The following is a 10,928-nucleotide window of genomic DNA, read 5'->3' as shown; positions in this document are numbered from 1 at the left end:
CAACCACAGGTTATCGGAATGCTCAATGAGAAAACAAGTGGCAAGATTTTGAAACATGTTTGGAAGTGCTTCGTGGACGGTCTCCGATTTAGAATGCCATTGATGCCAATGCCATGCCTACTTGTTTTAAGAAACAGACATTAAAATTTTGATAAGGTCATAGTAGAGCTCAATATTTCAACATTTAAAGAGTTTATCACATTAAAAACCTTTGCTAAACGAGTGCTTAATTTATATATAGCAGGTGGATACTCATTTTGGTAAAAGCGGCCCACATTTTATCTTGCTTGTAGTGCTCAAGTTAGAGAGAGAGAGAGAGAGAGAGAGAGAGAGGGATTTGTGCTCACCTAAAAGTAGAAAATGTTTGAAGCTATCAAAAGTAGACAAAGAGAAGATATATATTTCATTTTTTCTTGTGGTAATTATTTAGAAATGGAAAAAACAAGCCATGAAATATAGATAGTGCAAGATTTGAATTTCTTGTTTAAGCCTCAAACATTATTTGCTCTGTACATACATTGCCCACCCATATGAAGGATAGACACCCCGACGACATCACACTCATGTGGTAGCCTCATGAGAACATGTTGAAGCTCTATGCCACATCATCAAGCAATGTGAAGATAACATAGATCAGGTTGACATGAGCTCTATTCATGTGTTGAGGTAGAAGTACTCTTGAGATGGATGAAGGAGTTGAGAGATTTGTGCACTTGTTAGGCCCTTTCCAAAGTCACAAGAGGACGGTGGAGAATAGCTTGAGAAGCACAGATGCATGGGCATTGGTGTAGAGAGAGAAGCCAACCCACCAAGAAACCATAGTGGAAGCAGCAGCAACCAACTTAAAGATCCAGCTTGGAAGGAGGAAAAAAGAATGCTTTTGTCCTTCAATATGGCTGTTGGTATGTACAATATAGGTTACAGTTAGTCATTGATCCCCATACAAAAAATTTAGATGATAAAAAAAATACTTATTGTGAAAGATAGCTACTTAGAATTATTTAAGTATGGAGCTCAAATAAGAGTGAAAAAATTATGGAAATATCCGATGAAAATATATGAAAGTTGTGATTGTGTGAGAAAAATTCATGCCGTGTATAGTTGTATTAAAAAAAAATTCGTTGAAATGCTACTCGAAGGTAAGTAAATATACTCATGGCAAAAAAAACACATGATGAGTTTGTTTAAGATATAAATATTTACACATAAGAAAGTTGCTATTTCTACCTAAAAATTCCTATTTCATTGCTGAAAAGGTAATAGTTAAAATTTTCACTAGAAAAAAGGGATGTAAAAGACATAATATTTACATTCAAGTGGAGTCTAAAAAACGTTATTCACACTGTAGAGTGATAAAAGTGATATCTACGCTCAATTTTCATAGGTGTAAATATATCTAAATATGTCTATTTATCGAGCTCGCCGTAAACCTGACGGCTACGCATGCCAGCTCTCCGCTCAGCTCAAGCTTCCCATCCTGCAGCACACTACACCCAATGAACTTCTCCACAGAGCTTATCGTCGTGATCACCTGCGCTTCCTCCTCTTGAGAAATAGCAGTTTCTTTGATATGCTCGTAGATTGATTTCAAGGGTTTGGACAAATCAGGCACCCATGTGTGACGCCTTAGCCCAGCCTGATTGTTGACTCTGTGGATCAGCACATTCTTCGTGAAGACAGCCCTTGCCAAACCTTGCTCTCCTTGCCTCCTGATGAGCTCAATTGTTGAGGCCTCCATCTGAATATCCTTTGGAGCCACAAATCCTTCACCCCTGCCACCGCCAGAATGCTGTTGATTCGATCTCCCTCGTGCTTGCTGTCGCGAAAAGCAGAAAACTCTAGTGCTGTAGCTAGGCTTGGGAACTGAAAGCATGTATGGAACAAAGTCCTGATCCAATCAATAATGCAAACAGTCCACTTCCATGCTTTGTGAAACAGAACTGGATCATGCTCACTTGCTGCTACACCAGCTAACAAGCGCACTATCACGACGTAAATCTCCATTACTGTTTTCCACAGCACCTCCTCCTCAATGACTGCCACCTTACTGTACTCTTCCTGATACCAAAGACTTACTTTCTCCTCCAACTCTTTCAGGCTCTGGCAATCGCCCAATTTGCCTATTCCAACACGCACACAGTATCGCCTGCGTTTTGACACAGCCGCCTCTTGAAATGTCCACACCCTTGTCTGCCACCGGGAGTCAAGATCACCGTCATGCCTGATCACTGCCATGGGGCTCCCGCTCCCCACGTAATGCAGAAAAATGATGGTCTCCCTTGCATAGGCATATATCCAGCCCACGTGTTTGATAGTTTCTTCAACTTCGGCATCGTCATGCTGCGCAATACATACACCATCGTGCCATGCATACATCAAGATGCTGTGGGCAGGGTTTACCAGAACACCGTGGCACTTTTGCAAAGCATTCACAGTTGAATACATCATAAACCTCCATCCCATAAGTGTGCAGGGAAATGGCAGTGTAACCTACTTGCGAATCAGCCCAATCGATTATTACCACCTGATTTTCAAGACATGTGGATTTGTAGTCAATCAGGCGTAAGTGCGCAGGGGGCTGCAGATGCGCGGCTTCCAAGAATTCACGCCTGGAGCGATCGCCCTCCACTTTCAAACCTGCAATGTTTTCATCCTCATAAAGGCCTTTCTGGTTAACAAACTTTTGCAGCATTGATTGCGTGAGTATGTCCACTGCCATCAAGTGCCCACCCTGATCAATATCCGACGCATTGCTTCTAGTGGACACATTGAGGAGTTGCAAGGCGAGACGGTCGTGTTCGCTAAAGTTCTCCATTTCACTGCCTCTGCGAATCAATGCAAGCTGGCTGTAATGGAGAATGCAGGTTAGAACATAGGGCTGCGATCAAAGGGTGCGCACATGAAGGGTGAACTTGCCTTGGGGGAGCCTTGCGCAACAGCGACGAGCACAGCGAGCAGGGATCGCTGGTTCAGCTAACTCAGTCAACGTTGCACCATAGTCAAAGAGAGAAAAGGTAAACTTCTATTTTCAAAGGAAACGTGGGAGAGCTGTGATAGGAGAGGAAAGGCCTAAAAGTGAGGAGACCCTTTCACTTCCAGCTTAAAACCTTTCAATTTTCAAAGTGATAGTGTGGCCGGGGGCCTTTGGTCGCCTCGCTCTCTATATGCCTAGAGCTTGCTCAATAGGAGCGAGCCTTTGACTTTCATAGGCTATGGTGTGCCCTTCTTGGAGAAAAAAAGCTCCAAGGCAATCCCCACAAGCGTCACATTGGACCTCAAATGGCTTTGAGAGATCTAATAGTGTAAGTGCAGGTTGAGAGATAAGCGTTTCAAAAGCATTGTTCTCCTTGGCAGACCATGTATACCTATTTTTTTTTCTTTGTTAGGTCATGTAATGGTTCTGTGATTTGTGAGAACTTTTCTATGAAGCGTCTATAGTATGCACACATACCTATAAAGCTTCTTAGTTCATGAAATTTCTTCGATTAGGACATCCTTTTATTACCTCTAGCTTTGATGGATCCATTTGGATGCCATCTTGAGAGATAATGTGACCTAAATACTGAATCTCTTGTAAGAAAAACTCACTTTTCTTTTGATTAACATAAAGTTTATTCTCTAATAAGACTTGAAATATTACTTGGAGGTGTTGCTTGTTTTCATCTAGTGAATTAGAGTAGATGATAATATCATCAAAGAACACTCTAGTAAAGGTTCGGTGAGGCCTAAATAGTTTCTTCATCAAGCGGTTAAACGTGGCAGGTGCATTGGTCAAGACAAAAGGCATGACAATGTATTCGTAAAGACCAAACATAGTGAGAAATGTGGTCTTTACAATGTCTTGATCAACTATCCTTATTTGATGGTAGCCACTTTTTAGGTCAATCCTATTGAAGTAGGTCTACCCTTGCAGCTTATCAAATAGGTCTTCTACCTGTGGAATGGGAAACCTATTTTTGATAGTGATCCTATTTAGTGCTCTATAGTCGACACACATATGATATGTGCCGTCTTTCTTTTACACTAATAACACGGGTGAGCAAAATGGAGATGATTAGGCCTAATCATGCCCTTCTCAACTAACTCATGCACCTATCGCATAATCTCCTCTTGTTGAGCTTAGAAACTTGTTAGCAGCAAGCTAACGCGGACACCATTTTTCAGAGTTCTCCATGTAAAACAATTATTATTTTGATAAATTGAGAATATTGTAACTCCTATTTTCTTGGTAAACTTTGTAATTGATGAGCCGGGGCTACAAGCTTCAAAATTGTATGAGCCAATCAATTCCCAGCTTTGGTAGAACTCCAGATTATTACTTTTGACCACTCAAAAACCTTGGCTAAGGTATAAAAGCCAATTTCTGTAAGTTTTATATAAGTTTTTGGATAAGAAATACACAGTGATGGGGGCTTTTCACAAGCCAAGCTCCCATACCCCTCTTCTCTCGTCCCCACCCTATGAAAACCCCCTCTTATGGAGGGAGTGATAAAAGGCATTGGAAAAAGTAAGAAAAAAATAAAGTATGATTATGTAAATATATAAGAAAAGTAAAATAGGCCACCTCATGCCTGTGGGGTAACCCATCCCCACCTTGCCTCCTTTTTCTTCACTGTTGCCCCGCCGGGTGTCCCTTTTCCTCTCCTCCACTCAAAAGGTCAACCCCCTCTCTCTTCCCCTTGTCCTTTCTCCTTTCTCTCTCCCCTCAAGCTACCCCACCTCTCACCAATAATGCATTATAACTCACCAATAATGCACCCTAACTCACATGCAACTTACCCTATCTTCCAAAATAGTATACCCCACCCCCTCTTTCTCTCTCCTATCATATCCCATGACCCAAATACCCCCCTCTCTCTCTAAAGGGCGCCATGTCTCTTGTCTTGTAGCTAAATAACCTCCCCCACACACACACACTCAGTTTCACTGAAAAAGGTGCCCGCAGACCCATCCCCACCCGGTGGTTACCTGATTTTTCTTGTGTTCACACACATCTGCACACAGATTCACCTCTGAACACACTCCCCTCTCTCCCCTCTTGTAATTACTTTATTCTCCATGTCACCTCTCACTTTTTTTCATCAACCCATCTCTCTCTCTTAGTCTCTCTCTCATGAGACTGCTGTTCTGGCACATATACACAGCCAGACAAGTGGGGCCCACAGTCACATGGCCTATGTAGATAATGATTTCTTCATTTCTAAATTCTAGAATTCCTCCCCCCTCCTCCCCTATATAAAGAGGGGTCACCATCACATAAAAACGCACACCATCACCAAAGAGTACACTATGCACTGTGTGTGCCTAGTGCACACACACACACCCACACCATCACCATCACCGCAATCACCATGCTCGTCTTGAGCATGACCTCTACACCCTTGGGCTATGGAAGATGAAGGGAAACTAAATGAAGGATGATGGCCATAACCCTCGTGCGAGTCTTCGCCATCAACTCCCACCTATCCTCCATGTGCTCTACCACGCTCTCCCTTCTCATTCCCCTACCCTATGCTCCCCATTTCATCGCCTTATTCTCTAAATAAATCTTGTGGTTTTGTGAGTATGTTTTCTTGCAATGTTTTGCCCATGTGAGGTGTGCGGAATCGCCACCTAGTCTTGTGTTTGGAGTGAGCTTGTGTATGTGTGAAGGGTGTGCGGATTCGCCATCCTTTTGTGGTGCCTAAGTACTAAACCGCTATACCCCCTCCCTCACCCTCTCTCTCTCTCAGTTGATCTCATTCCCTTTCCTCTTCATCATTACTCCCAAGCATCCATCTCTCTTGGATGAAAACTTTGTTATGGTGGTGTGTTGTTTGCGTCCTAGCCGCTGAAGCTAGGTGGTGCCCCCTGTTTGCTTTACCATGACAGGCTCGAGGCGTGCCATTCGGTCCCCGGTGTTTTAGAGGCCGTCGGGGTTCGGGGTTCGCTTTGCTCCCGTCATTTGGTGCCCCCACTGAGGATCTTTTCATGAAACCCTTCAGTTTACAAGACTGAAACCCCTAAACTATTGTGAATGGATGAATGGCTAGCAGGATTTGCTAATTGGACGACATAAGAAGAAGAGCTCCAAGCACAACTAGACGAACTCCGCATCTCCATCGAAGCTCGAGTGCCAGGCGTAACGGTAATCGATTTGCAGTGGGAGAGTCAACCAACACGCCAAACCTAGTGGATATACATAGGCCAAGTGCCAAGAAGAAGAAGGAGAAGGTCGAAACCATGTCCGCAACCTACAACCAACCCACAACAACAAAATGGAGGGAGCTCTACACAATAGAGAATCAACACTATTCTACTTTGAGAATCGGGTAACTCAAGTCACCGAGGTAATTATCACAGTCAGTTTTCAAGTCGCACCTGATGCTACAGCATAGATAACGGAAGCATTGGCTCACACTCTCACTAGAGAAACTAGGGATCTACTGAGTTTGTTTCAGGAAATAACACCACCCTCTCCCACAAGCTTGGACAGTGACTAAGCACCTCTAAGCTTCACATGAATCAGTACAACCTACCTCAAGACAGATCACACATACCAACACGTGTACGCTCAATCAAGGAGGGTATACACGCCTCCTTGTAAAGAAGAAAAAAACTTTTGCAAGTTAAGCAGTGTGTCTTTCTAGCTCTCTCTCAGTAATCATGGCAAGTGTAGCATTTCCAACATTTAAAGGAAAGAAGGGGGAGGATTTGGTAACAGACTTCCTAGATGACTTTGAAGTAGCATGTGTAGTGAGAAACAAAGATACATATGAATCCCGGGTTAGAATCTTTAAGCATCTCATGAAGCTAGAAGCTAGATCATGGTACAATGCACTTCCACAAGCAACCAAGGATGACTGGGAACCCTTAAAAACCGCTTTTGAGAGGCGCTTTGGGGGAGGTACCACTTCAGAAAAGTTGTGGGACAAGTTGGGAGACTTGAAGCAGGAGGGTCTTTTAGAATATGCCACCTATGAGTTCAAATTTGTGGATTTGTGGGAACGGTGGGTTGAGTCACTGGCTAGGGGGGAAGCTACACCCGATTTACTAAAAAAAGATTGGTTCACGCATGGCTTATGGCTGCTTCTCAAGGAGAAGGTGAAAGGTAAATTCCCGGCCACGTACGAGTTAGCCGTTGAGATTGCTCGCCTTAGAGACAAGAAGCTGCGAATGAAAGCCAAAGAAATCGAGCCAGCAGAATCAGGAACATCTCGTCGACCAACAACTACGAGAACCACCATTCCACCACCACCACCGGCTCTTGGGGTAAGAGATGACCAACAAGATATGTTGGCCCATATTACTGACCAACTGCAGAATTTGTCTGTCCACTTAATACAACAAGGGAGGAGTCAAGAAAGAGATCAAGACCCTGGAAGAGCACGACGACAAAACAAGGAGTATCATTGCTACAACTGCGGAGAAGACGGTCACGGTATGTACTAATGTCCCAAACCACGACAAAACTATAATAGAGGAGGTAGGAGGAACCAATTGTCACCCCCTAGAGAAAGAACACCCCCACCCCGAGCACCACCCCCACCAACACAAATTCTATGTCCACCCCAGACACCACTACAAGCATCCATCCCACCTCTTCCACCAACCCCACCACCTGATCGCCCTGTAAACATCATAAGGCTAGAAGAGAAAGGAAAAGCCATAGTAGTGGATCCACCCAGAGCAAAGGAGAAGGACAAGGGTAAGGAGAAGGTAACCTTTTTAGAACCACTTGAAGCCATGATTGTGAAAAGAGCTAGGAGGGAGAAAGCTACACAATCAGATGATGAGAGAAGCATGAGAGGAGAAACTAGCAAGAGGCCATCCAGGCCACGACGGAAATTGGGCATCACCGACTTCCAGCTAGGGGAAAGTTCTAAGCCCTATGATCTAACATTGGATGTGGCAGAGCAAGGACCCAAGATTACATGGCCACAGGTGCTACATCTTGCACCAAAAGTAAGGCGACAATGGTCTAAAATGGTAAGTACAAGACACTCCAAAACAAAGGTAGCCGGAGCAATTTCGGGATGCAACATGGATGACATCCTTCCAATTGTCGACGTAAACATAAAAGGAAAGAGGGTTGGAAACACCTACATTGATGGAGGTGCACAAATCTGTGTAATGAGCGAAGCTATGATGCTTCGATTAGGGCTCGAGGTTGACAGGCCTTCTCCATGCAAGGCAAAGATGGCAAACAACGCAAAAGTAAAGTGTGTGGATGTGGTAAGTGCCGTGAAAATCAAAGCTTTCAACACTGAGGTAGAGGTAGATGTTTTTGTAATGCCTACTAAGGGGGAGGGCTATCCACTAATTTTGGGAAGGCCATGGTTGATGGCCATGAAGGCAAAACAGGACTGGGGTATTGGCCTTCTACGCATGACCGGTAAGAAAGGGGAGACAATCTACTACGACATGAGGATTGGCAAGTAGAAGCAAATGAATCTGGAAACATCGGCAGATGAAACCACTAGCGAATCTTCCAGTTCTGATGAGGAGACCACATCCACCGACGAAAGTGACAGTTCCATTGATGTGATGGGTATCATTATGAAGGATCCACAAAGGGTAAGCACAACTGGTGATCCATCACCAAAAGGGAAACCCAATGAAGAGGAGAGCAAATCACCTAGCCTAGGAGGAAGTAGGTTGAAGGGTATGTTGTCTACGGAATTAACACTTGAGGAGAAAGATAGTTTTTTGCAAATGTTGATGGGATTTCCTAACCTGTTCATTGACAACTATGAAAGAATCACAGGCATTACAGTGGTGGAACATCATATTAAGCTGAAGGAAGGGGTAAAACCAGTTGTGTAAAAGCTACGACGACTGGGGGTCATACAAGAAAAGGCACTCTTGGCCAAGGTAAGGAAACTCCTGGAGGCGGGATTCATCTATCCTGTAGAAAACTCAGAATGGGTGTCACCCGTAGTGGTGACGCCTAAAAAGAATGGTAAGTGGAGGGTCTGTGCTGACTACAAACCACTAAATGCAGCTACAAAGAGAGACCACTTTCCTCTCCCTTTCTTGGATGAAATTCTGAATGAAGTAGCGGGTTTTGAATGCTATACCGTCTGTGATGGTTATTCTGGATACTTTCAAATACGCATAGCCTTGGAAGATCAGCTAAAAACCACTTTTATCACGCCATGGGGTTGTTTTGCATACAGGGTTATGCCATTTGGTCTCACAAATGCACCTGCCACATTCCAAAGATATGTCACATATGTTTTTCAACCGTTCTTTGGAACATCCATAAGAGTGTTCATTGATGATTTTTGTATATATAGCTCCCGTATTTCACATTTAGAAAAGGAAACTGAAGGTTTGGCCAGGTTGGAGAGCCTAGGCGGGCAATTAAATGTGGATAAATGTCACATTGGGGAGAGTAAAGTCATTCTACTAGGCCATGAAATTTCAGCAAGAGGTATCAACGCCGACCCAAGTAAGGTGTCCGCACTCATAGCCCTACCTTCACCAACGACCGCACGTCAACTGGTCTCTTTTCTACAGAAGGTGAGGTACTTGAGTAGATTCATACATCTACTACCACAACTTGTTCTACCACTGCAACAACTCACTCAAAGATCAACTTTCACTTGGGATGAGGAAAGTGAACATCACTACAACAAGGTAAAGGAGGTCTTAGCCACTCTGCCAACTATCTCACCACCTAAGTGGGATGAAAAATTCTATGTCACCTCAAGTGTTGGTGATGACTCATTGGGGGCTGTGCTACTCCAAAAGGATACGACGACATCTTTCATGAGGCCAATCTACTTCTCTAGTCGAATGATGACAGCAGGAGAGAAAGGTTTCACCCATGTGGAACACTTAGTCCTAGCTCTTAGATTTGCAACTATAAAGTTTAGGTCATATTTGCTGCCTAAGCAATTTGTGATTCTAACCACGGATGAAATATTTCCCTATGTTGTACAACACATGGATGAGTCTGCTAGAATTACTAAATGGCTAGTTCGTCTGCAAGAGTTTGACTACACGGTACAGGTAGAAAGCACGACAAGGGAAAGTTTGGGGGGACTCATGACCTACCAAGTCTTTGAAAGGAAGGAGAAGCAATCTAAGGAAGGAGAAGTCCGATTACCTCCAGTACCACCGATGGTAGAAGGAGCATACTCTCTCTACTTTGATGGAGCCTACATGCGAGCGTCCGACAAAGCAGCTGCAGGCATAGTGGTCTTTGATGACAAAGGGACAAAGGTATTTTCGTTGGGCCAATTGTTAGATTCACATTCTAACAATGAAGCTGAGTATGCAGCACTAACCAAGGGTCTACAATGGTGCGTCTCGCAAGGTGTACAACGCCTTAATGTATTTGGGGATGCTCTACTTCTGGTAAGGCAAGTAAATGGAGCATGGACATGCAAGAATCCTAGTTTAAGGACTCACTTAAGTGGTGTAAAAACCTTGTTGGGTAAGTTTGAAGAAGTTCAAATACACCATATCCCAAGGGTTCAAAACCAAGAAGCAGATGCCCTAGCAAGTGAAAGACTACAGGAAGTGGTGGTTGGAGCAATAAAACTAAAGCTCCCTCTATTTCAAGGAAGTGATGCCTTGCCTGACATCATGCATTTTTTGGAAACAGGGGAATGCCCATCAGATTTAATAAAGGGACAGAAGCAATGGCTGACGTGGAAGGCCACAAGGTATCGACTCATCAATGACGGTTTGTATTGTAAGGGTAAGGACCAAATACTCAGGAAGGTCCCTCTCTCTCAGAAAATCACGGGAGTAATTGCTAGCTGTCACGACGGGGTTTGTGGTGGTCACTTTGCCCTAGACATAACAAGTAGGAAAATCTTGCAGGCAGGCTTCATATGGCCTAGCCTCAACCGTGATGTATACCACTGGTGCAAAACATGTAAGTTGTGTCAAAAGGCCGGCACTAGGTCACTTATGCCTGAACCATAGACACAACC

General features: G+C 43.9%; 1 pseudogene; it reads right to left on the bottom strand.

The window, feature by feature from the left end:
• Window positions 1–1,396: 1,396 nt before the first annotated feature.
• LOC147420021 (uncharacterized) lies at window positions 1,397–2,815 on the bottom strand (annotated as a pseudogene).
• Window positions 2,816–10,928: the final 8,113 nt, after the last annotated feature.

Source organism: Adiantum capillus-veneris, chromosome 28 (genome assembly GCF_014529385.1).
Source record: "Adiantum capillus-veneris isolate H3 chromosome 28, ASM1452938v2, whole genome shotgun sequence".
NCBI lineage: Eukaryota > Viridiplantae > Streptophyta > Polypodiopsida > Polypodiales > Pteridaceae > Adiantum > Adiantum capillus-veneris.
Note: the sequence above shows the minus strand (reverse complement) of the source record. Positions and strands in the feature narration are given on the sequence as shown.